This window comes from Elephas maximus, chromosome 21 (genome assembly GCF_024166365.1).
Source record: "Elephas maximus indicus isolate mEleMax1 chromosome 21, mEleMax1 primary haplotype, whole genome shotgun sequence".
Taxonomy (NCBI): domain Eukaryota; kingdom Metazoa; phylum Chordata; class Mammalia; order Proboscidea; family Elephantidae; genus Elephas; species Elephas maximus.
Window position 1 is genome coordinate 68,700,631 of NC_064839.1, and position 22,971 is coordinate 68,723,601.

The 22,971-nt window shown below is 38.3% G+C and overlaps 1 protein-coding gene across 1 annotated transcript in view; it reads left to right on the forward strand.

The window, feature by feature from the left end:
• GALNTL6 (polypeptide N-acetylgalactosaminyltransferase like 6) overlaps positions 1–22,971 on the forward strand; it is a 1,356,076-nt gene that overhangs the window by 823,287 nt on the left and 509,818 nt on the right. The gene's annotated exons all lie outside the window — the stretch shown is intronic.

A 22,971-nucleotide genomic window follows, 5' to 3' on the forward strand; every position in this document is an offset into this window, starting at 1 on the left:
TTATATATGTTTAACTTGTATCCCAATACTTTGCTGGAATCTTCTAATAGTTCCAGTAGTTTTCTTGTGGAGTCTTTGGGGTTTTCTGTGTATAAGGTCATATCATCTGCAAATAGGGATGCTTTAACTTCTTCCTTACCAATTTGGATGCCTTTTATTTCTTTTTCTTGCCTTACTGCTCTGGCTAGGACCTCCAGCACAATGTTGACTAAGAGTGGTGATAAAGAGCATCCTTGTCTGGTTCTCATTCTCAAGGGGAATGCTTTCAGTCTCTCCATTTAGGATGATGTTGGCCATTGGCTTTGTGTAAGTACCCTTTCTTATGTTGAGGAATGTCCCTTATCGTGAATGGGTATTGAACATTGTCAAATGCATTTTCTGCATCAATTAATAAGATCATGTGGTTCTTATCTTTTATTTAAGTGATGGATTACATTGATTATTTTTCTAACATTGAACAATTCCTGCATACCTGGTAGGAATCCCACTTGGTTAGGGTGAATTATTTTTTTAGTATGTTGTTGGATTCTATTGGCTAGAATTTTGTTGAGGATTTTTGCATCTATAGCCATGAGGGATATTGGTCTGTAATTTTCTTTTTTTGTGGTGTCTTTACCTGATTTTGTTATCAGGATTATGCTGGCTTCATAGAATGAGGTTGGGAGTATTCCTTTCTTTTCTGTGCCCTGAAATACCTTTAGTAATAGTGATGTTAACTCTTCTCTAAAGTTTTGTTGAATTCTCCAGTGAAGCCAACAGGGCCAGGGCTTTTTTTTTGCAGGGGGTGGGAGAGGGAGTTTTTTAATTACTTCTTCAGTTTCTTCTGTTATAGGTTTATTTAGTTGTTCTACCTTTGTTTATGTTAGTTTTGTTGTTGTTAGGTGCCGTCGAGTCGGTTCTGACTCAGCAACCCTATGCACGATAGAACGAGACACTGCCCAGTCCTGCACCATCCTTACGATCATTGTTATGCTTGAGCTTATTGTTGCAGCCACTATGTCAATCCACCTCGTTGAGGGTCTTCCTCTTTTCTGCTGACCCTGTACTCTGCCAAGCATGATGTCCTTCTCCAGGGAATGATCCCTCCTGACGACATGTCCAAAGTATGTAAGATGTAGTCTTGCCATCCTTGCCTCTAAGGAGCATTCTGGCCGCACTTCTTCCAAGACAGATTTGTTCGTTCTTTTGGCAGTCCATGGTATATTCAATATTCTTCACCAACACCACAATTCAAAGGCATCAACTCTTCTTCTGTCTTCCTTATTCATTGTCCAGCTTTCACATGCATATGATGTGATTGAAAATACCATGGCTTGGGTCAGGCACACCTTAGTCTTCAGGGTGACATCTGTGCTCTTCAACACTTTGAAGAGGTCCTTTGCAGCAGATTTACCCAGTGCAATGTGTGTTTTGATTTCTTGACCGCTGCTTCCATGGCTGTTGATTGTGGATCCAAGTAAAATGAAATCCTTGACAACTTCAATCTTTTCTCCGTTTATCATGTTGTTGCTCATTGGTCCAGTCGTGAGGATTTTTGTTTTCTTTATGTTGAGGCGCAGTCCATACTGAAGGCTGTGGTCTTCAATCTTCATTAGTAAGTGCTTCAAGTCCTCTTCACTTTCAGCAAGTATGTGTTAGTTTAGGTAGGTAGAAATTTGTCCATTTCCTCTAGGTTTTCAAATTTGTTGGAATACAATTTTTCGTAATATTCTGTTATGATTCTTTTCATTTCAGTTGGGTCTGTTGTGATATTGCCCCTCTCATTTCTTATTTGGGTTATTTGTTTCCTCTCCTGTTTTTCTTTTGTCAGTTTGGCCAGTGGTTTATTGATTTTATTGATCTTTTCAGAGAACCAGCATTTGGTCTTATCAACTCTTTCAATTGTTTGTCTATTCTCTATTTCATTTATTTGTGCCTAATTTTTATTATTTCCTTTCTTCTGGTGCCTGTGTTTCTCAACATCATGTATTGATGAGACTCTTCTTTCCCCACTGAGTGGACTTAGCACCCTTGTAAAAACCAATTGACTGTAGATGTATAGGTTTATTTCTGGACTCTTACTTCTATTCCATTGGTTTCAGTGTCTGTTGTTATTCCAGTACTAGGCTGTTTTAATTACTCTAGCTGTACATTATGTTTTAAAATGAAGAAGAGTGAGTCCTCCTAATTTGCTTTTCTCTTTCAACATTGCTTTAGTTATTCAGGGTCTCTTCCCATTCCATATAAAGTTGAGGATTCATTGTTCTATTTCTGTAAAGAAGGCTGTTGAAATTTTGATCGGGATTGCATTAAATCCATAGATCACTTTGTGTGATCTTAACAATATTAAGTTTTCCTATCCATGAACATGGAACATCTTTCAGTTTATTTAATTCTTTAATCTTTTTCAGCAGTGATTTATAGTGTTCATTGTATAAGTCCTTCATGTCCCTGGTTAGATTTATTCCTGAGTATTTTATTCTCTTCAGTGCTATTATAAATCCAATTGTTTCCCTTATTTCCCTTTCAGATTTCTTATTGCTGGGTTTTTTTGTTTGTTTGTTTGTTTTGATTTTGTTGACCTGATATCCTGCAACTTTGCTAAATTCCTTTGTTTTCTTGTGGATTCATCCCTGAATAGAACACAAACCCATTGCCATTGAGTCAATTCCAACTCAGAGTGACCCTGTAGGGCAGAGTAGAACTGCCCCATAGAGTTTCCAAGTGCCTGGTGGGTTCAAACTGCTAACCTCTTGGTTAGCAGCCAGAGCACTTAACCAGTACGACACCAGGGTTTCCATCCGTGAATAGAGATCATTTTATTTCTTCTTTTCCAATCTGAATACATTTTATTTCTTTTTCTTGTCTTATTGCTCTGGCTAGGACTTCTAATACAATATTGAATTGAAGTGGTGAGAATGAACACTGTTGTCTTGTTCTTGATTTCAAGGGAAAAGCTCTCAGTCTTTCTCCATTAATTGTAATGTTGGCTACTGGCTTTTTATGTATACCCTGAATCATACTGAGTGATTTCCTTTGTTTTCTAATCTCCTTTTAGTGTCTTCAACCGGAAGCATGTTAAATTTAATCAAATGCTTTTTTCTGCATCCACAGAAATGATCATGTTGTTCTTTTCCTTTGTTCTATTGATGTGGTATATTACATTGATTGATTTTCTAATGTTGAACAATCCCTGCATTCCTGGAATGAAGCCCACTTGGTCACGGTGTATGACTGCTTTAATATGCTGTTGGATTCTATTCACTGGTGTTTTTTTGAGGATTTTCTCATCTGTATTCATAGGAGAAATTGGCCTGTAATTTTCTTTTCTTGTGGTGTCTTTTTCTGGTTTGCATATCAGGGTTATGTTTACTTCATAGAATGAATTAGGGAGTGTTCCTTGCTTCTCTGTCTTTTGGAAAAGTTTAAACAGTATTGGTGTCGATTCTTCTCTAAATGTTTGTTAAAACTCCCTAATGAAACCATCTGGCCCAATACTTTTTTTTTTCATTGTTGGGAGATTTTTGATCACTGATTCTATCTCTTTACTTGTTTTTATGGGTCTATTGAGACTTTCTGTTTCTACTTGAGTCAGTTTCAGTAGGTTGTGTGCTTCTAGGAGTTTGTCCATTTGGTCTAGGTTACCCAGTTTGTTGCAGACATTTGCCAATTTTGATAGTCTGGTCTAGACTTTAGAAGAAAGCAATGTTCCTCAAAAGGAGTCATTTTCTTCAGGACTCTGCCTTTCTCTTGGACATTAAATGCTAACAGCATTCCTTAGTCATTTAGACAATTGAAAAAAGATCACATAAAAGATTCCAAGTGCTCCAAAAGTGAAAATGGCACATTCAACAGAGAATCACTGCTTTGATCCTGAGTCCTAATGAGTCACGGAAAAGCCAAGAGCAGTTGTCCAAAGCTAGGGCCCTAACAGGGTATAATTTTGGAAAGACTTCTGAAAAATTCCAGGACCCTCAACTAAACAAATTCCGTGATTAAACTGGGAAAGAGAGGAAGGCAGAAAGGAGAGACACATGGAGGCCAGATGGAAGAGAGTGAGATAGAGAGAACAGGAGAGAAGAGGAGGGGGGAAGAAAGGAGAGAAGAGAGAGGAGAGGAAATGAGAAGAGGGGAGAAAGAAACTAGTTCCAAAGAAGTGGATTTTACTATCACTACATTGACTGTGGGTAGAATAGAAAAAAAAAAAAAAAGTAGAGTCTCCTCTGAAAATTCCTAACCTAAGTCCACAGGCATATAAGGTCTAAAAGCCCCAAGTCAAACAAATTGAGATAAAATATTCCTTTGTTGATAGGATGCTCAGGCTCTTGGCAGAAATAAACATAACTATGCCTTAAATGAATGCAATTTAAACAAATGCCTTTGTGAAATCTGGCAGTTGCATTTCCAAGGAACTTGGCTTCACAATACAAAATTACTGAACACACACAAAAAAACAAGCCACCATGAGCAAAATCAACAGAAACAACTATGAATCAGGCCCACAAAGGCTACAGTTAATAAAATTATCAGACTGTACATAAAACAAATATGTTTAAAGAAATATAATTGGAAATTAAAAGCATAAAATTGTTACAAGAAATTATTAAAATTGACCAGACATAATTGAAAAAGAAGCAAAAAGAACTTTTTGAAAAAATCAAAGACTGGAAATTAAAAACCCATTGGACAAGTAAATAGCAGATTATACATAACTCAATAAATCTAAAGGAATTACTCAGAATACAAGCCAGAAAGACAAACACATAGAATAATTTAAAGGGAACTTTCTGTTTTGTTTATTCATTTTATTTTCCTTCAAGTTTAGTATTCAAGTTTCTGAAATAACGTTTTTAAATTTTTCTTTCCAGAGTACTGCCACCTCTATTCACATCTTTCTTTTACCCAGTGGGCTCCTTTGTGAATTTTTCCAATTCTTATTTATGCTGCTTTTCTATCACGTTCTTAATTTCTTTTAACTTGTTTTGAAACATTAGGTTTTATTTTAATCCTTTTTGGGGGGTTCATTATTTCTGGAACACTTTCATTGACTTCAATAGAAATAGCCCTTTTATCCTCTTTTTTGTAATGATTTTAATATTTTAATAACTTTAATAGCATAGTTATTTCCTTCTTTCATTTATTTCAAGTGAAATGGTTTTTCCTATATTATTAAGAAGAAAAAGTTGTTCAGAATAGCATTTCTACTTTCAAGGTTCCAATCTGCAGATTAAATCCTACATTACCCCTTCTCAGTTTCAAATTATAATCACAGATTGGTCCATTGCCTTTTTCAATGAAGACCTGTTGGAAATTCGAGGATTCTCTTCTTGAAGGAGCCCTTGTGATGCAACAGACGAGTGCTCAGCTGTTAATAGGTAGGTTAGCAGTTCAAACCCACCCAGCGGCTCCACAGTAGAAAAGACTTGACAATCTGTTTCTGAAAGGATTATAGCCAAGAAAACCCTATGGGACAAGTACTACTCTGTCATGTGATGTCACCATGAGTCAGAATAGACCCAATGGCACCTAACAACACAACAACCACCTCTTTTGGGGGCCATCAAGAGTCCATAGATGTTTAAACCACCTGAGTCTTGTAGCTGTTAGTGGTTTGTACCCATTCACTAGTATATGAGGTTTCATGGAGACACCTTTTCACCTCCTTTTATTTATTCTCTTTCTTTCTTTCTTCCTTCCTTCCTTCCTTTCTTTCTTTCTTTCTTTCTCTCTCTCTCTCTCTTTCTTTCTCTCTCTCTCTTTTCTTTCTTCTTTCTTTCTGTCTTTCCCTCTTTCTTTCTTTTTCTGTCTTTCCCTCTTTCTTTCTTTTTCTTTCTCTCTCTCTCTTTCTCTCTTCTTTCCTTCCTTCCCTCCCTCCCTCCCTCCCTCCCTCTCTCTCTCTCTCTCTTTCTCGTCTTTCTTTTTAAGAATGTTTTCCATGGGTCTTTGATTTTATTATTATTATTATTCTGCTATTTTGGAGAACTTCAAAATCTATGGCATCACCACCACCATGTTCCCAGAATAGTCTTATCATGCAATTTGAAAGTGAATGACAATAATGCCCTGCCCATTTGACAATAACATAAATACAAAAACAAGCTACAGTAAGACATTATTTCGTATTCATCAGATTACCAAAATATTAAAAGATATTGAATGTTGAAGTTACAGGATCAAATACTCTTATCTACTCTTGATAGGAGTGTAAATTAGTGCAATCTTCTGGGAAAAGACTCTGAAAATATGTGGGAAAGATATGCATGTTTCCACCCTATAACCAAAAAAAATCCACTCCCAGGTCTGTATCATAGAGGAGCATATGATTGGAGAAGGGCATACAAGGGCTCCAAAGGTACTTATAATGTCCTATTTTTAAAACCAGGTAATGAATACATGGATTTTTTTCCCATTATTTTTCTTTTACCTGTTTGTCTATATTAAATATGCTCTGACAAGTATTATATTTCACATACTTATAATTTTTTTAAATAAGTATTTATTTAAATCAATTGTGTGTCAGCTGTATCCTATGCTCTGTGTCTTAGTTATCTAGTGGTCATAGCAGAAATACCACAAGTGAGTGACTTTAAAGAATGGGAATTTATTTTCTCACAGTCCTGGAGGCTAAAAGTTCAAATTCAGAGTGCGGCTCCAGGGAGAGGTTCTGCCTTGTCAGTAGCCCTAGGATTTCCTTGCCATTCCTTAGTGTCTGTCTTCCTCCTGTGTCTATTCTGATCTTTTTATGACTCAAAAGTGATTAGGTTTAGGACCCAGCCTACTCTGGTATGACCTCATTAACATAACAAAAGAAAATTCCTATTTCCAAGCAGGGTCATATTTACAGGCACAGTGATTAGGATTTCAAGACATATTTTGAGATGACATAAATCTATCCATAATACTCTGTGATTTACACAATATTCATTTAGGTAAGCTTTGAGAATAATAAGGGAAGTGTATACTGGACCCTTTCATATTTGCAATGACCCAGCTCCAGCTAGAGATGGAATCACACTTCTGTGGTTCCAGCCACCTTGTCATGCCAACAACATATGTAACTGAAGCATAAAAAGCCACCCAAAGAGAAACAAAATTCCTCATACATAGGTTGATTTTCTACTTCTTCTTTCTGGTTGCTAGTTTCAAGTATTCAGCAAGTTTTTAATTTTTCTGTATGTCACAACTTTCTCTATTTCCTAGAATTCTCATGGCAGAAGACCTAATCTCATCATACCTCCCTTTCCTTGGTGTTCCCTAAAAATGCTTTGGGGCCTAACAGCCTTTTGATTTCAAGACTTTTATGGATAAAAACATAAATAGATTAATTTTAGGGTGGTTTTGATCTATATACAACATTGTTTCATATCAAGAACTTGTTAAGAAGATTAACAAAGATGGATAAAATAGAGCAGGGTAACATAAATTAGGCATTGGTTGGAAAATTAGACTAAACGAAGCCAAAGACACAAAAGAAAAGAAAATAAAAAATATGTGTCATTTTTGTTTTATAGGCCTATCTAATCTTTGTCTGAAAAGTGGGCTTCAGGGGGGTTAGAAGCTGGTGAAATGGACACAAAAAGAGAGAGTGGAGGGAGCGAGCAGGCTGTCTCATTAGGGAGAGAGTAATTGGGAGTGCGTAGCAAGGTGTATATGGGTTTTCGTGTGAGAAACTGACTCGATTTGTAAACTTTCACTTAAAGTACAATAAAAATTATAAAAAAAAAAAAGTGCGCTTCGGGAATGGTTTCGGTTCTGGGTTAGAAGAGTGTCCAGGGGCCATAGTTTTGGGGGTTCCTCCAGGCTCTGTCAGACCAGTAAGTCTGCCATGGTGGAAAGGGGGAGCATGCTGTCACATTGTGGGGATTGCAACCAATGTCGCAAAACAATATATGCATAAATTTTTGAATGAGAAATTAACTCGAGCTGTAAAATTTCATGTAAAACACAATTTAAAAAAAAATCAAAAGAAAAGGAAGTGTCATAAGGAATAGTGTAGCACAATTCTCTGCAAGAAAATCTTTACATTCTCACCTTGTCCTTCCCACCACAGCGTGCACGCTCGCTGTGTCCATTCTCACCTTGTCCTGCCCACCACAGCGTGCACGCTCGCTGTGTCCATTCTCACCTTGTCCTGCCCACCACAGCGTGCACGCTCGCTGTGTCCATTCTCACCTTGTCCTGCCCACCACAGCGTGCACGCTCGCTGTGTCCATTCTCACCTTGTCCTGCCCACCACAGCGTGCACGCTCGCTGTGTCCATTCTCACCTTGTCCTGCCCACCACAGCGTGCATGTGTCCATTCTGTTTTGAAAGATTTGTCTTGACTTCTTCCTAGGAACCCAAATCTTTGGTTGTTGTTGACAGCTGCCATCAAGTCAGCCCCCAATTCATAGTGACCCCATGCACAGTGAAATCGGACCATTGTAATCCCTAGGGTTTTCACTGACTGCTTTTCAGAAATAGATTATCAGGCCTTTCTTCTGTGTCTTAGTCTGGAAGCTCTCCTGAAACCTGTTCAACATCATTAGCAACACGAAAGCCCCCTCTGACAGACAGGTAGTGGCTGCCCTTGAGGTGCATTGGCCAGGAATCAAACCCAGGGCTCCCAAATTGAAGGGAAGGCTTCTGTCACTGAACCACCACTACCCTCAAGCCAGTCTTCTCTGAATCAGTTCTGATTCATGGAAAACCCACATGTGTTCGAGTAGACCTGTGATCCGTGGGCTCTTCAACGGTTGTGATCTTTCAGAAGTAAATCACCAGACTTTTCTTCTGAGGTACCTCCTTTGGCAGCTGGTTTTGACACTCAGGCCTCCTTGGTACCTTCACTTATAAACCTTCCTCACTCTCCACCTCCTCCAAAAGTTCTTTGACTGTGCTTTGACAAGAAGATGTTCTCATTCATCCCCAGGTATATAACACATACCACTCCACAATAGCCCTTTCTCGGTCCATCAACCCTCTTTCTCCTCTTGCATTCCCCCGGACTCCCTATCTGACCCCTTTCCCTCTGTCCCATATGCCTCCCTTTTCAGATTTTTATCTCCTTTCCGGATGCAATCACACATCCCCTGAGTCATTTCTGTTGTTTTCATACACCTCCAGCAACTTTCCATCCTCAGCCTGGTGCTACACCCTTTTACGTACGTTACCTCATTTCCAACTGAGACTCATCCTTCCTGCCTGCTCTCTGATTTGTTTATAAAATGGCCAAGGAAAATCTTTTCCAACTGGAAGACATAAGACTTGGAATTCCATACCCTCTCCAGCCTAGGGAAATAGAGAAACAGATGTTTGCCCTCTGTACTATGACACAAGTGAGTAATCCTCAGACTAGGATCTGGACAGATGTGGGACTGGGGACACTTGCCTTTCTCTCGTTGGGTTTTGTTTGTTGTTGTTCTTGTGACTTGCCCTCTGTCCAATGATGGGTTTTATGGGTTTTGCTCTCAAATGTTTAAACTCACAAAGCTTTACTGAGCCCAATCCATAAGTCTTGGTGGTTTTGTATATTTGGGAGTAGAAGTAATATGAGAACATTTTCCTTAGAATTGGCTGTCAGCAAGTAGCTCTAGATTTGAAGTGAGTATTTGACCCAGAAGTGGCTGCAAGGGCCTCTCTATGATGGGGAGATAACAGCACGTGGTGAGGACGTGGGGCTTCACTATAGAGAAGTGGTATCTGCAGTGGTTAAGAACATGAGCCCTCCATTCAGAATGCTTGAGTTCAAATTTCAACTCTGTATTTCATAACTATCTGGCACTGAGTAAGTGACTTATTTCATAACTATCTGGCACTGAGTAAGTAACTTAAACTTTCTGTGCCTCAGTTTATCTGTCCATAAAAGAAAGATAATAACAATAACTCTTCCATGGCCTTTTTACAAGGGTTAAGAGTTAATATGTGTAAATCACTAAAAGTATTGTCCATTATATGGTAGGTACTATGTTCATTTTCATGTTCCCTATTGATATTTTTTGGAGTTAATAACGATGAAGATGAAAAGAAATTACTGATATTTGAAAAAACTGCCATAGAATCCTGGTGTTCATGGGGAAATCACAAAGGATAAAAAACCTAAGTTCTCCCCTTGGTGGCCTTGGTTCCTGACTCTATAACTAAGATTATGAATACCCTCTTTCACTTTTATTTTGAAGGTCTCATTAAGAAAACAAAGGTCGGCCTCCTTTAAATTTTTTATATCTGTTAGATTATGTTAGTCCCTTTCTCTAAGAAACCTTCTCTTCTCAACAAAAGCCTTCACTTGCTACTAAGGTGATACAGTGTCTATGTCCATGCCACAGAAAAAAAAGAATTACTTTTTTAAGATTGTCCACACTGGATGAAATATGTATCCCTGGGCCTACGCCCTATACAATACACTCCCCAGTGAAGGATTTTTTTAGCAAAGCCTACCCTGACCCTGACACACACACACACACACACACACACTTCACCTAAAGAAAGCATGAGAGAAAATACTCACTGAGTTCAGGGTTGGAATGGAATTCAATTTAAAGAGGAACCCCCATGCCTTTTATAATTCTTTATCATCTAATGATAAGAATTCTGATAGCAAAAAAACCAAACCTACTGCCTTCAAATCAGTTCCAAATCATAGTGACCCTATAAGATTTCTAAGGCTGTAAATCTTTACAGAAGCAGACTGCCACTTCTTTCTCCCACAGTGCAGTTGCTGGATTCAAACCATCAACCTTAAGGTTGGTAGTCAAGCACATTAACCACAGTGCAACCAGGGCTCCTTAAGAGTTCTGATAGTTAATAATATTGTATATTATCTCTCTATTAATAAAAAAATAAATAAATAAAATAATGAAAGTATCAATTTTTTTTTTAAATATACATGAATTTAGTACTTTCTATGTGCCAGGCTACCAATTCAAAACTGAATACAACATTTGTTATCTTATTTAATTTTCACGACAAGCCTATGTAGTGGATATTACTATCCCATGTTACATTTAAGTAACTTGTGTAAAGTTACAGAGCTAACAGATTGAGTAATGGAAGTTTAAACCCATAACTCTTTCCCAAACCCATTTTTTAAGCACTGTATACTTCAAGAGTCTATTATTGTGTACTACTGCATACTATTTTCTCAGCAGAACAGTATAAATTCTAAAAATACCTGATGGTAGGCAGTGTGATTCAATGTGAAGAGTAGAGGATTTGGAGTCCTCTCACTCCAAGTTCATTCACCCATTCACTCATTAATTAGTGTAGTAAATATTTCTTAAAGCTAGAGTTGGCATAAGACATCAGGATATAGGAGAAAATAAGACATAACTGATATACTGTACAGGCAGATATATGATGGAGAATGTGGACAAACAAATAATTGCAATTTCATATGAAGAGTGATAGGAGAACAGAGACTCTTCAATAATTCTAATATATGAAGAGTGTAATAAAATAAAGTCATGTGGAAATAACATTAGAATATTTTAGAAACCTTCTAAATGAAACAGAATGAGATTTAGGAATTAGTGAGGTAAGAAGTGAAAAAGCAGACTTCCAAGCAAGTGATACGGTATGAGCAAAGTTGCATATGAGAGAAAGAATGTGTAAGAAATAAATGATTGGACCAGAGCTTAAAGTTAAAAAAAAAAGAAAGAAAAAAGAATAGAGATATAGCTGTAGAATTGGCAGGGACCAGATCTTGGAGAACTGGGAAAGTAATGTGACCTTGATTGGAATGAGCAAGGAGAAGTCTTAAGGAGTTGAAACAGGAAGTGGAATAATCTGAGTTTCATTTTTAAAGACATGTCTCTGTTTGCTATGTTGAGAATGGACACCAATGGGAGAAGATTAAGCACACAGAGACCAAATAGAAAGTGATAGAAAATCATACAGGGGCAGTGGCTATATCTGGAGACCAGGGACTAGATTTAAGAAATATCAAGAAATTAAACTTGTGATTAAATGGATATGACATCCAGCTTTCAGGTTTCTAACAGTAGGCCGATGTGCAGATATTTATCAAAATAGGGAACAAGGGAATAAAGATAATTTGGAAGATGCTGTTGTTATCAGTTGCTCTCAAGTTGATTCTAACTCATGGTGACCCTATGTGTGCAGAGTGGGACTGTGTGCTCCACAGAGTTTTCAAGGCTGTGGCCTTTCAGAAGCAGACTGCCGGGCCTGTCTTTCAAGGTGCCTCTGGATGGGTTTGAACCATCAACCTTTTCGTTAGTAGTCAAGCACTTAATGGTTTGCACCACCCAGGGACTTCAATTTGGGAAGAGGGATAATGAATTCAGTTTTGAACAAACTGAAATCAAGGAGTACAGAAATATCCAAGCGAAGTCTCAAGCTGGATATATATGTCAGGACCTTAGAAGGTTTATGTGGGCTGAGAATAGAGGTTTGGGAATTCTTATCATTGAGAAGTTAATCAAAGCCGTGAAAGTGAATGAGATTGTCCCAGAAAATATATGGATTGAAATGAGAAGCATATGGCTAGACTGATTGGGCAAGAAGGAAGAACCTGCAAAATAGCCTGAGTGGTACTGATTTTAAAAACAGACACTTAGAGAATATAATGAAACAAAAATATCCTGTTTCCATTACTACTGTCAGCAAGGTAAAGACTTAAAAGCATTGTTGATTTGACCAATATGGAAGTCATTTCTGAACCAGACAGGAAACAGTTCTGATGAAGTTTAGTAGAGAGAGGGTGAGTTAAGACTTGGTTTTCTTATTTATGGTCTGTGTTATTTTCTGCAAGCAAGTCCTCATTGCTTGTCTCTCCAACTACACTTTGAACTCCTTGAGAAAATGAAATGTATCTTCTTGTTTTTATAACCCAGTGCCACTAATTTAATGAAGGAACGAAGTAGTCTCCTTATCTACCATCACTCATCTGTCAGTGTGTTGTACTGTGGTGGCTTGCGTGTTGCTGTGATGCTGGAAGCTATGCCACTAGTATTTCAAATACCAGCAGGCTCGTCCATGGCAGACGGGCTTCAGTGAAGCTTCCAGACTAAGACAGACTGGGAAGAAGGACCTGGCAATCAACTTCCGAAAATATTGGCCAATGAAAACTCTCCTTACCTATAAAGGACAGATAATACTATCTCCCTTTTTTATTCCACGGGGTGTTTTTTTATGATCATAACATACATGAAAGAGTTGTAAACTATAAACCTTTTGAAAGGTATAATTGTTGCTATTATTTATAAAAAAATATAGATCCCAACAATTCAAGAAAAAAAAATTGAAAAATGTTTTTACAAGACAGCTTATGATTTACTGCCAAATGAATATTTACCAACAATAATAGCTCTGGGAGTTCAGAGAAATATAGGATATCTCAGGCTGAAATCATTAAGGGATACTTTGCAGAATTGTTAGGAAGACATTCAAGGTGATTAGGGAGCATGGTGTGAACAAAATTTAAGATGTGGTACATCTGGGTGTAAGAAATGGTGACTGAAACCACTGAGATAAGCGTAAGATATTCTCAAACATTTAACTTCTTTCTAAATTTTTTGCTTAGACTAGAAGAATGCATTATTAAGTTCTAATGGTTGTTTTGAAATTGTATTTATAGTATTTGTGTTATGCAGAATGTTTTGTGATTTATAATTCTAATAACAGGCAATACTTGAACATGAAAGCTAATTTACCCTCCTATTGTATAAATAGACTTCCACTTCTGGGAGCAGAACAAATGCTGGCCTAGAAATGTCTCCTGATTTCCTGCTCTAAAATTGACCTTCTAATTTGAAAACTGAAGACTTTACAACATTTTGCATGCAAATTAACAAAGTCATTTTATCATGTAAGGTGTAGCAGAGGAATTTATTGATTTTGGTGAGCTATGAAGTTGCCGCCTACAAGTAAAAAATTATTATAATATCCATAGGTTTAGAGGTTAGGGAAAAAAGCACGGAGGATGTATCTGTATGTGCACCTGTAGAAATACCTGTGTCCTAAGAAAAGTGTATGGAAAAGCTGTAGAGTGTCCAGTTCCCATAAGAAAGAATACTCACAGATGTGAAAGCATTCTCAGGCTTCTGGACCTTATTCTGAGCTTTGCAGACTCTAGGTACGTAATGAAGTTAAATGACCCCTGCTTCGACATTCCTACGAAGAGTAGTAAAATGGTCTAGATCATAATTACTGAAAGCCGTATGATATTCCTCACCTATTAGATGATTTCCCTGTCTCCATTTCATTTCCTTCCTGTCTTTCCTTCACAATATTGCCAGAGGGACCTTTGTTCAACACAAATCTGATTATGTCACTCCCTGTCATATAACATGAAGTGATGACACCCATTCATTCAGAATATAATCAAAACTCCTTAGACTCGTAAGCAAGACTTTCTACGACATGTCTCCCACCACCCTCTCCAATTTAATGTCTCATCACCATCTAATACACAGCCTACATTCAATCACATAAAATTGCTTGCATTTTCTAAATACTCTATGTTTCCCCTTGCCTCAGGACCTTCCATACCTGCTTTTCTCCAGCGAATCATTCATTTTTATTTATCCTTCCAGGCTCAATTCTAGCAATGCCTCCTTCAAGAATTTTTCTTTGTTCATTTTTGGTAATACTGCCACCCTCACTAGTGCAGGCATTTGTGCAAGAATGTGTGTGTATATGCATGTGTATCTAGTGGTGCATTTTAGTGCCAAACACTGCAAGCCCATGGCATTTATCTCTGAAATTGTAATGACCCAGATTGTGAGCTACTTTATCTTTTACTCATTTCACACATCCTCAAGAAATACTTTCAAGTAGTTAACTAAATAACAGACTGATCAAGGAACTAAAGATAGAGGTGACATTAATAGTTATGGACAGATAAAATAACCTAGCATAGTGAAAATACTTAGGGGGCCTAAAAACGAAGTTCCTCTGGAACACAGCAAAATCAGTGCTCAGAGGAAATTGTATAGCAACAAATGCTCACATCAAAAAAGAAGAAAAATCTAAAATCTATAATTTAACCAGATACCTTGAACAAACAGAAAAAAGGAACAGCAAAAGAAGTCCACAGACACTAGAAGGAAGGAAATAATAAAGATCAGAGCAGAAATAAATGAAATAGATAACAGAAAAACAATAGAATCAACAAAACTAGAAGTTGGTTCTTTGAGAGAACCAATAAAATTGACAAACCACTGCCCAAACTGATAAAGGAAAAAAATGAAGAGATGCAAATAAACAAAACTAGAAATGGAATAGGTGACGTTACAATAGAACCAATGGAAATAAAGAGAATTATCACAAAATATTATGAGAGCTTGTATTCTAACAAACGAAAAAAACTAGAAGAAATGAACAAATTTCTAGAAATTCACTCTCTAGCTAAACACACACAGAGATAGAAAACCTAAAAAAACCCATAACAAAAGAAGAAATTGAAGAAGTCATAAGAAACTTCCAACAAAAAAGCCCTGGCCCAGATGGCTTCACTGGAGAGTTCTACCAAACATTCACAGAAGAATTGACACCAATTCTACTCAAACTATTCTAGAACATAGAAAAGGAACTAAGACTCCCTAATTCATTCTATGAAGCCCTCACAACCCTGATACTAAAGCCAGGCAAAGATATCACAAAATAAGAAAATTACAGACCAATATCTCCCATGAATACAGACACAAAAATTCTCAACAAAAAAAGAGGACATGAAATGAGGGATATCATTGTTTGTGTCAGACGGATCTTGGCAGAAAGCAAAGAATACCAGAAAGATGTTTACCTGTGTTTTATTGACTATGCAAAGGCATTTGACTGTGTGGATCATAATAAATTATGGATAACATTGCGAAAAACGGGAATTCCAAAACACTTATAATTGTGCTCATGCGGAACCTATACACAGACCAACAGACAGTGGTTCGAACAGAACAAGGGGATTCTGCATGGTTTAAAGTCAGGATGGGTGTGTTTCGGGGTTGTATCCTTTCACCATACTTATTCAATCTGTATACTGAACACATAATCTGAGAAGCTGGACCATATGAAGGAGAACATGGCATCAGAAATGGAGGAAGACTCATTAACGGTCTGTGATATGCAGATGAGACAACCTAGCCTGCTGAAAATAAAGAGGACTTGGAGCACTTACTGATGAAGATCAAAGACTCAGTTTTCAGTATGGATTGCAGCTCAACATAAAGAAAACAAAAATCCTCACAACCTATAAGCAACATCATGATAAAAGGAGAAAACATTGAAGTTGTCAAGGATTTCATTTTACTTGGATCCACAGTCAATGTCCATGGAAACAACAATTGAGAAATCAAAGGGTATATTTCGTTGAGAAAATCTGCTGCAAAAGACCTCTTCAAAGTGTCCGGAAGCAAAGGTGTCATTTTGAGGACTAAGGTGTGCCTGACTCAAGCTGTGGTGTTTTCAATCACCTCATATTCATGAGAAGCAAGACAATGCATAAGACTAAAGAAGAATTGACACCTCTGAATCATGGTGTTGGCAAAGAATATTGAATATACCATGGACTTCCAGAAGAAACAACAAATCTGTCTTAGAAAAAGTACAGCCAGAACGCTCCTTAGAAGTAAGGATAGTGAGACATCATCTTACGTTCTTTGAACATGTTGTCAGGAGGGACCAGTCCCTGGAGAAGGACATCATGCTTTGTAAAGTAAGTGTCAGCAAAAGAGAGGAAGACCCTCAACAAGATGGGTTGACACAGTGAATCCAACAATGAGCTCAAGCATAACAATGATTGTGATGATGGTGCTGGACCCAGCATGTTTCATTGTGTTGTACATAGGGTTGATATAAGTAAGAACCAACTCCATGGCACCTAACAACAATAACCACTTTTATAAAAAGTTAAGAATATGTCACTCACAGAAAGCAATATTCTCTGATGGTTACCAGGGTTGGGAGGGGGAAGGGAGAGAGAGTCACTTTCTCGATAGTAGACAAGGCAATATTCAACATGGGGGAAGTCAGTACAATGTGACCAGTAAGGAAGATATTAAGAGGCATGCGAGAATAAAGCACAACTGCGGGAACTGCTATACCATCTACAATTCTGCCACAACAATACTACCCCAAATCTGCCAGTGGTAACATAGGTAGGTATGTATGCTGTATAGATGTGGGAGGGCATGTGCGTGCGTAGATGGGTATAGAGGTGGATATTTGTATATATTTGTAGGTGTTGCATGTATGTTTATATATACAATAGAGTACCTGGTGGCACAGTATTGGAAACTTCTTAAACATATCCAAACACCTCCTGGGACTGAGCTACTGGACGTGAAGGCTAAGGACCATAGTCTCGGGGGACATCTAGGTCAATTGGTGTAAAGTAATTCACAAAGATAATGTTCTACATCCCAGTTTGGCAAGTAGAGTATGTGGTCTTAAAAGCTTGCAAGTGGCCATCTAAAATACAGCTATTGGTCTCTTCCCATCTGGAGCAAAGGAGAGGGAAGGAAACCTAAGACTCAAGGAAGAAATGAGTCCGTAGGACTAAGAGACCATGCAAACCACAGCTTCTTCTAGCCTGAGACCAGAAGAACTAGATGGTACTGGCTACCGCTACCAATGGTTTTGATCAGGGACATAATAGAAAGTCCCAGTCAGAATGGGAGAAAAATGAAGAACAAAACACAACTTCATAAAAAGATCAGACTTACTGGACTGATAAAGACTACAGGAATCCCTAAGACTATGGCCCTAAGATCAAACCAAACCAGACCCATTGCTGTAGAGTCGATTCCGACTCATAGCAACCCTACAGGACAGAGTAGAACTGCCCATAGAGTTTCCAAGAAGCGCCTGGTGGATTCGAACTGCTGACCTTTTGGTTAGCAGCTGTAGCACTTAACCAGTACGCCACCAGCCCTAAGATAGATAACCTTTTAACCTGGAACTGAAGCCACTACTGGAAGTCACCTTTCAGCCAAATAATGGATCTGCCTGCAAAATAAACAATTACAACTGTGAGGAATATACTGCTTAGAACAATTATTATCTATACAAGACCAAATGGTCAATATTTGCCCAAACACAAAGATAAGAAGGCAAGAAAGGGTAGGGAAACTGGAGGGGTGGAAATGGGGAGGGCAGGGTAAAAATGCTGACAGTGTGGAGAGTGCTGACGCATTGCGGGAATAGCAACAAATGTTATGGAAAGATTCGTCTATGAATTATGGAACAAGAAACTAATTTGCTGTGTAAACTTGCACCTGAAGCAAAAAAAACAGCCCTCACAATTGTGGCTACATTCCTGAAAGTGATCACCTGATAGCGTTCAATCAAAACCATGTGATCTTCTGGAAGTTGGATATTTGTTAACACTCTTTTTACAGATAACTGTAGAAAGCACAGAGTAAGTGATTACATTGTGGAAATCAAAAATACATGCTACAGGATAAAATGGCAAATGCTGTATCCAAATATATGGGAATACAAATTCCAGTCATAGCATCTCATATGGATCCTAAAAGTGTTTTACCTCAAACAACTAAAACAGATGTGAAGATTTCCAGCCCTGAAAGAACTCTAGTCATAATTAAGACAGTCAGAGAGAAGGTACATATGAGAAGTTTAAAAATGTGTATTAAAATGTGGGTGTAGAAAAAGCAGCATTTCTAAGCAAATATAATATTTTATGCATGTGATTTAAAATATGTACTATTTACAACTAAATTAACAAATTAAATGTTATATATGGGCATTTGGCTATTTTGTGTAATTCCTAAAAGTTGTATATTCAGCCTGTCCAATATTTAAAAAAAAAAAAGCTTTCTTTATGGAACTTCTATTGGGTAAACCGAGGAATCACTTTGCATTTGCCTTATCTTTAGACATAAATCACATAATGATAAAAACCTACTAACTAATCCTCAAGGCTAGACAAGCTAACAGTGTTTGAGATCCCAAACCCAGAAAGTAGGTCCGCTTTAAGAAACAGCAATTTATGTAGAGAATTTGTTGCTTTTAGTCTTTAAATAATTGAATTTGAGAATATTTTATTGGCATATGTTTATTTCATGGGGAAAGTCACTAACATGTATTGGGCATCAACTGAGTTCCTGATACACCTAGACACTTCGCAACAACTTCAGTAGGGAAGCAGGCATCGTTATAGACCAGGAAGCTGAGCCACAGAGAGGTTAAATAACTTAGCCAGACGCGGATGGATCTAATGCCACTGTCTGGGCTGTTACCTCCCAGAAAGAGCAGCGTTGAACATCGCTGCAAAAGGAGATGATTATTCATGAGCCTAAACTCTGCAGCCTTCAAAATTAAATGCGTGCCACTCTTGACTCCGATAGTTTGCAACACAGAATATTTTCCTACATCTCCCTGCTATTTTTCTAAATAATTTGCAGATCACTTGAAATGAATGTCTTAGTGCAACTTATGTTTTCTGTCCTGTTTTATTACCTCCGAATGACTTTCTGGGTGTTAGTGCTCTCTCTCTCCCTCGCTCTAATTGTCCTGTCTCTTTTGGAAAATTTACTACCTGAGAATGCATATAATGGACCAATTTTTTACCCTGTGTCACTCTGGGTGAAATGTCTACAGACTAACAGCAATCAAATTTGCCCTCCTAAGCCAAATAGTAGTGGAGGAAGGGGACTCAGGGCCCCACGGCACCTGTCTTCCCTGTTACGTATCAATACATCTTTGCACAAAGCAGATATTCTGTTCAAAACTTGCCTGAACTCCTGCTGCTTACCCTCCACCTCAAATCATTCACCTCTCTTTGGTGACATAACGGTTGATGAGGAAAAAATTATGATCCAGTTGTCCATGAACCGCTTTTTAATAAGTCAATAAAATATCAGTATTGGCTGACTTCCCATCAAAAGCTTCTAAACAAATTTTGTTGAAATGGCAACAGGGCACAACATTAGCAAATCAAATGAATACTTTCTTCTATAAGGATCGGCACAAAGCTTGTTCTTACAAGGCAGAGGTTAAAATGTCCCAAACGTCCAACTTTTCCAAACTGCTATACCACTCCCTCCTCTCTAACATCAACTACTCCCACTCCCTCTCAGTACTGTCCCTCCCGTCTTTGGAGTCCGTAGTTAGCTGCAATGTCTCGCAGAACTCAGGAACCGTACTTATAGTTGAGTGGCTTATTAGGGAAGTAACAGGGTACAGCTCGGGATCGGGGTCAACTTGGAAGTAATAGGAAAAACAACTGAGGGCTCAGTTCCTCAGTCAGGACAGCTTCTTCTTGCCCTCTGCTGCTGGGCCCTATTGGGATCTTGCTGCCTCTGGGCCCTGCTGGGAGCCTTCTGCCACCAGTCCCTACTGGGGCTCTTCCTGGGCAAGTGTTAAACCTCTCAGCTCTGTGAGTCAGCAAGCCCCACTGCAGCCATCTCTTGCTGCTATCGCTCTTGCTACTGCTGCACTGCCATCTCTCCTGTTCTCCTGTGTTACAGTTCCTATCTCTCTCTCTCTCCATGTCTCCCTTAAGCCTAGCGGGAAGGCAAAGCTGACCAATCTCCTCATTAGGGTTCCATACACCTTATTTGCATTGTCCCACCCCATAAGGGTGCCAGGCACCTTATTTACATTATTAGCAAACTATCCAATCCCTTTGGTGGGCCACAAGCATATCATTTGCATAGCCCCACCCAGTCACTTGGTGGGAGTTACAAAACCATGATGAGAAAGGCTGTATAAAAGTGATCTATCACACCCCACAGATGGACTGTAGATGGACATGGAAATTGGGGTACCCACGTGAGAGTGGATCTCACTTTTATTTTCCCCACTTTAATATTATTTCCTTCTCTGTGATACATTTGTTGGGGCTTTACAGATAAGCACTACCTCAAACCCAAAAAACCAAACCCAGTGCCGTCAAGTCGATTCCGAATCATAGCGAGCACTACCTCAGATCTACACAAATCATACCTTTTGAAATCAACTACATGTCTGGGATCAGTATCCAGTCTGACAACAGTGCCTTTTGTAGTCTTTGTCTGTAAATAAACCTCCCCCTCAATTTAACAAAGACAAAGCTCTAGATGAACTCTGTTCAGACCGAGCAAAGTATCATTTACTTTTCAATTTCACACCCAAAGGTTCTGTAATGGGGGAAATGTTGGTGGTTAAGTTTTCAGTCAGATCAAATGGGTTTTTAATATTGAAAATCCATCTGTTTACTTACAAAGAGTAAATGCCCGGAAATGAGGCTTCTGAAATGCAAATGGAGAGCTACAAGACTTATTTCTGCTTGGAAAAATTCAACACTTTTCTGACAAAAGGGAGTAATAATAGCTCCCGTAGAATCAAATAATATCGTAAATGATGTTTGGTGCAGTAATGCATGATACATGTATGGGGAAATCTGTGGTCTCTTGTTTGTTATGACTGCATTGTAAAACGCTTCATGAATTTGAGGAAAAGGCCGAGATTCAAATTAGCACAATACTTTGAAAACATTCAGCTATAACAATTTAGGAGGCCTTGGCATATAAGGTTGAGCTCTGGTGGCACGGTGGTTAAGGGCTTGGCTGATAACCAGAAGGTCAACAGTTCAAATCCATCAGCCTCTCCTTGGTAACCTTATGGGGCAGTTCTACTCTGTCCTATAGGGTTGTTATGAGTTGGAATTGACTCGAGAGCAACGGGTTTCGTTTTTGGTTTGGCATATAAGAATAGCTAAAAGGCTTAGGAAACTAACCACAATTACAGAAAAGATGGTTTCCATTGCCCCTCATGGAGTACCAAGGCAGGGGTAGACTTCTGCTATAATTACTTTTTACCATAATTTGGCCTTATGCTTTTATTTTTTTTAATTTGAGAAGTCAAATTTTATTATACTTTCAAGTTACTCTTCTCAATTCAATATTTCATAAAGGATCACTTACGATGTTAGAATTTTCTGTAAATTATTAGTAAGAGAGTTTAGAAATTGCTAGGCCAGTCAATAACATGTTAAGATGAATTTTTCATGCAATCTGGTATGCTTTAATTAGAAGTCACTAACATCGAAACTGGAGCCCTGGTGGCACAGTACTTAAGTGATACGGCTGCTAACCAAAAAGCTGGCTGTTCAAATCCACCAGCTGCTTCTTGGAAACCCAATGGGGGCAGTTCTACTTTGTCCTCTAGGGTTGCTATGGCTTGGAATTGATCCAACGGCAATCGGTTTAGTTTGGTTTTTGGTCAGTATTAAAACAAAGGCATTGTAAGTTTTCTCAGAAATCAGTAAGTGTTGTTATTTCACAGATTTTGATTAAAAGTATTCTTCTACCTACTTTATAGACCAAAGCAAACAAAATTTAACCCACTTTGTTTAAATAAATTCCTTTTAGTTATAGAAAAATGAATACAGATGTAGTCCCCAACGTACGAAGGGGTTCTGATCTGATGACTTCTCTTAAGTGGGTTCTGACCTAAGTTAAATACCTCATTTATATTTTAGCTTTTCCTATTATTGCCTTTTATTATCGGTATCTTTATAAATCTGATCTTTACTTCTTTTCCCACAGTTCATCTGGTCTTCAGTCATTAGTGCTCAATTTATCACGTCTATTCTTAAAATGGTCTCTAAATTCAGGTGGGATATGCTCAAGGTCATTTTTTTGACTCTTGTGGACTTTTTTTTTTTTAACGTATTTAATGTGCTTTAGGTAGAAGTTTACAAAACAAGTCAGTCTCTCACACAAAAAGCCATACACACCCTACCATGCAGTCCCAGTTGCTCCCCCCTTAATGAGACAGCACACTCCTCCTCTCCACCCTGTATTCCCCATGTCCATTCAACCAGCTCCTGTCCCCTCTTCCTTCTCATCTCACCACCAGACAGGAGTTGCCCACATAGTCTCATGTGTCAACTTGAGTCACAAAGTTCACTCCTCACCAGCATCATTGTCATAGATCAGGCCAATCCATGTCTGTAGAATTGGTTTTGGGAATGGTTCCAATCCTGAGCTATCAAAGGGTCTGAGGGCCATGACCATCAGGGTCCCTCTGGTCTCAGTCAGACCATTAAGCCTG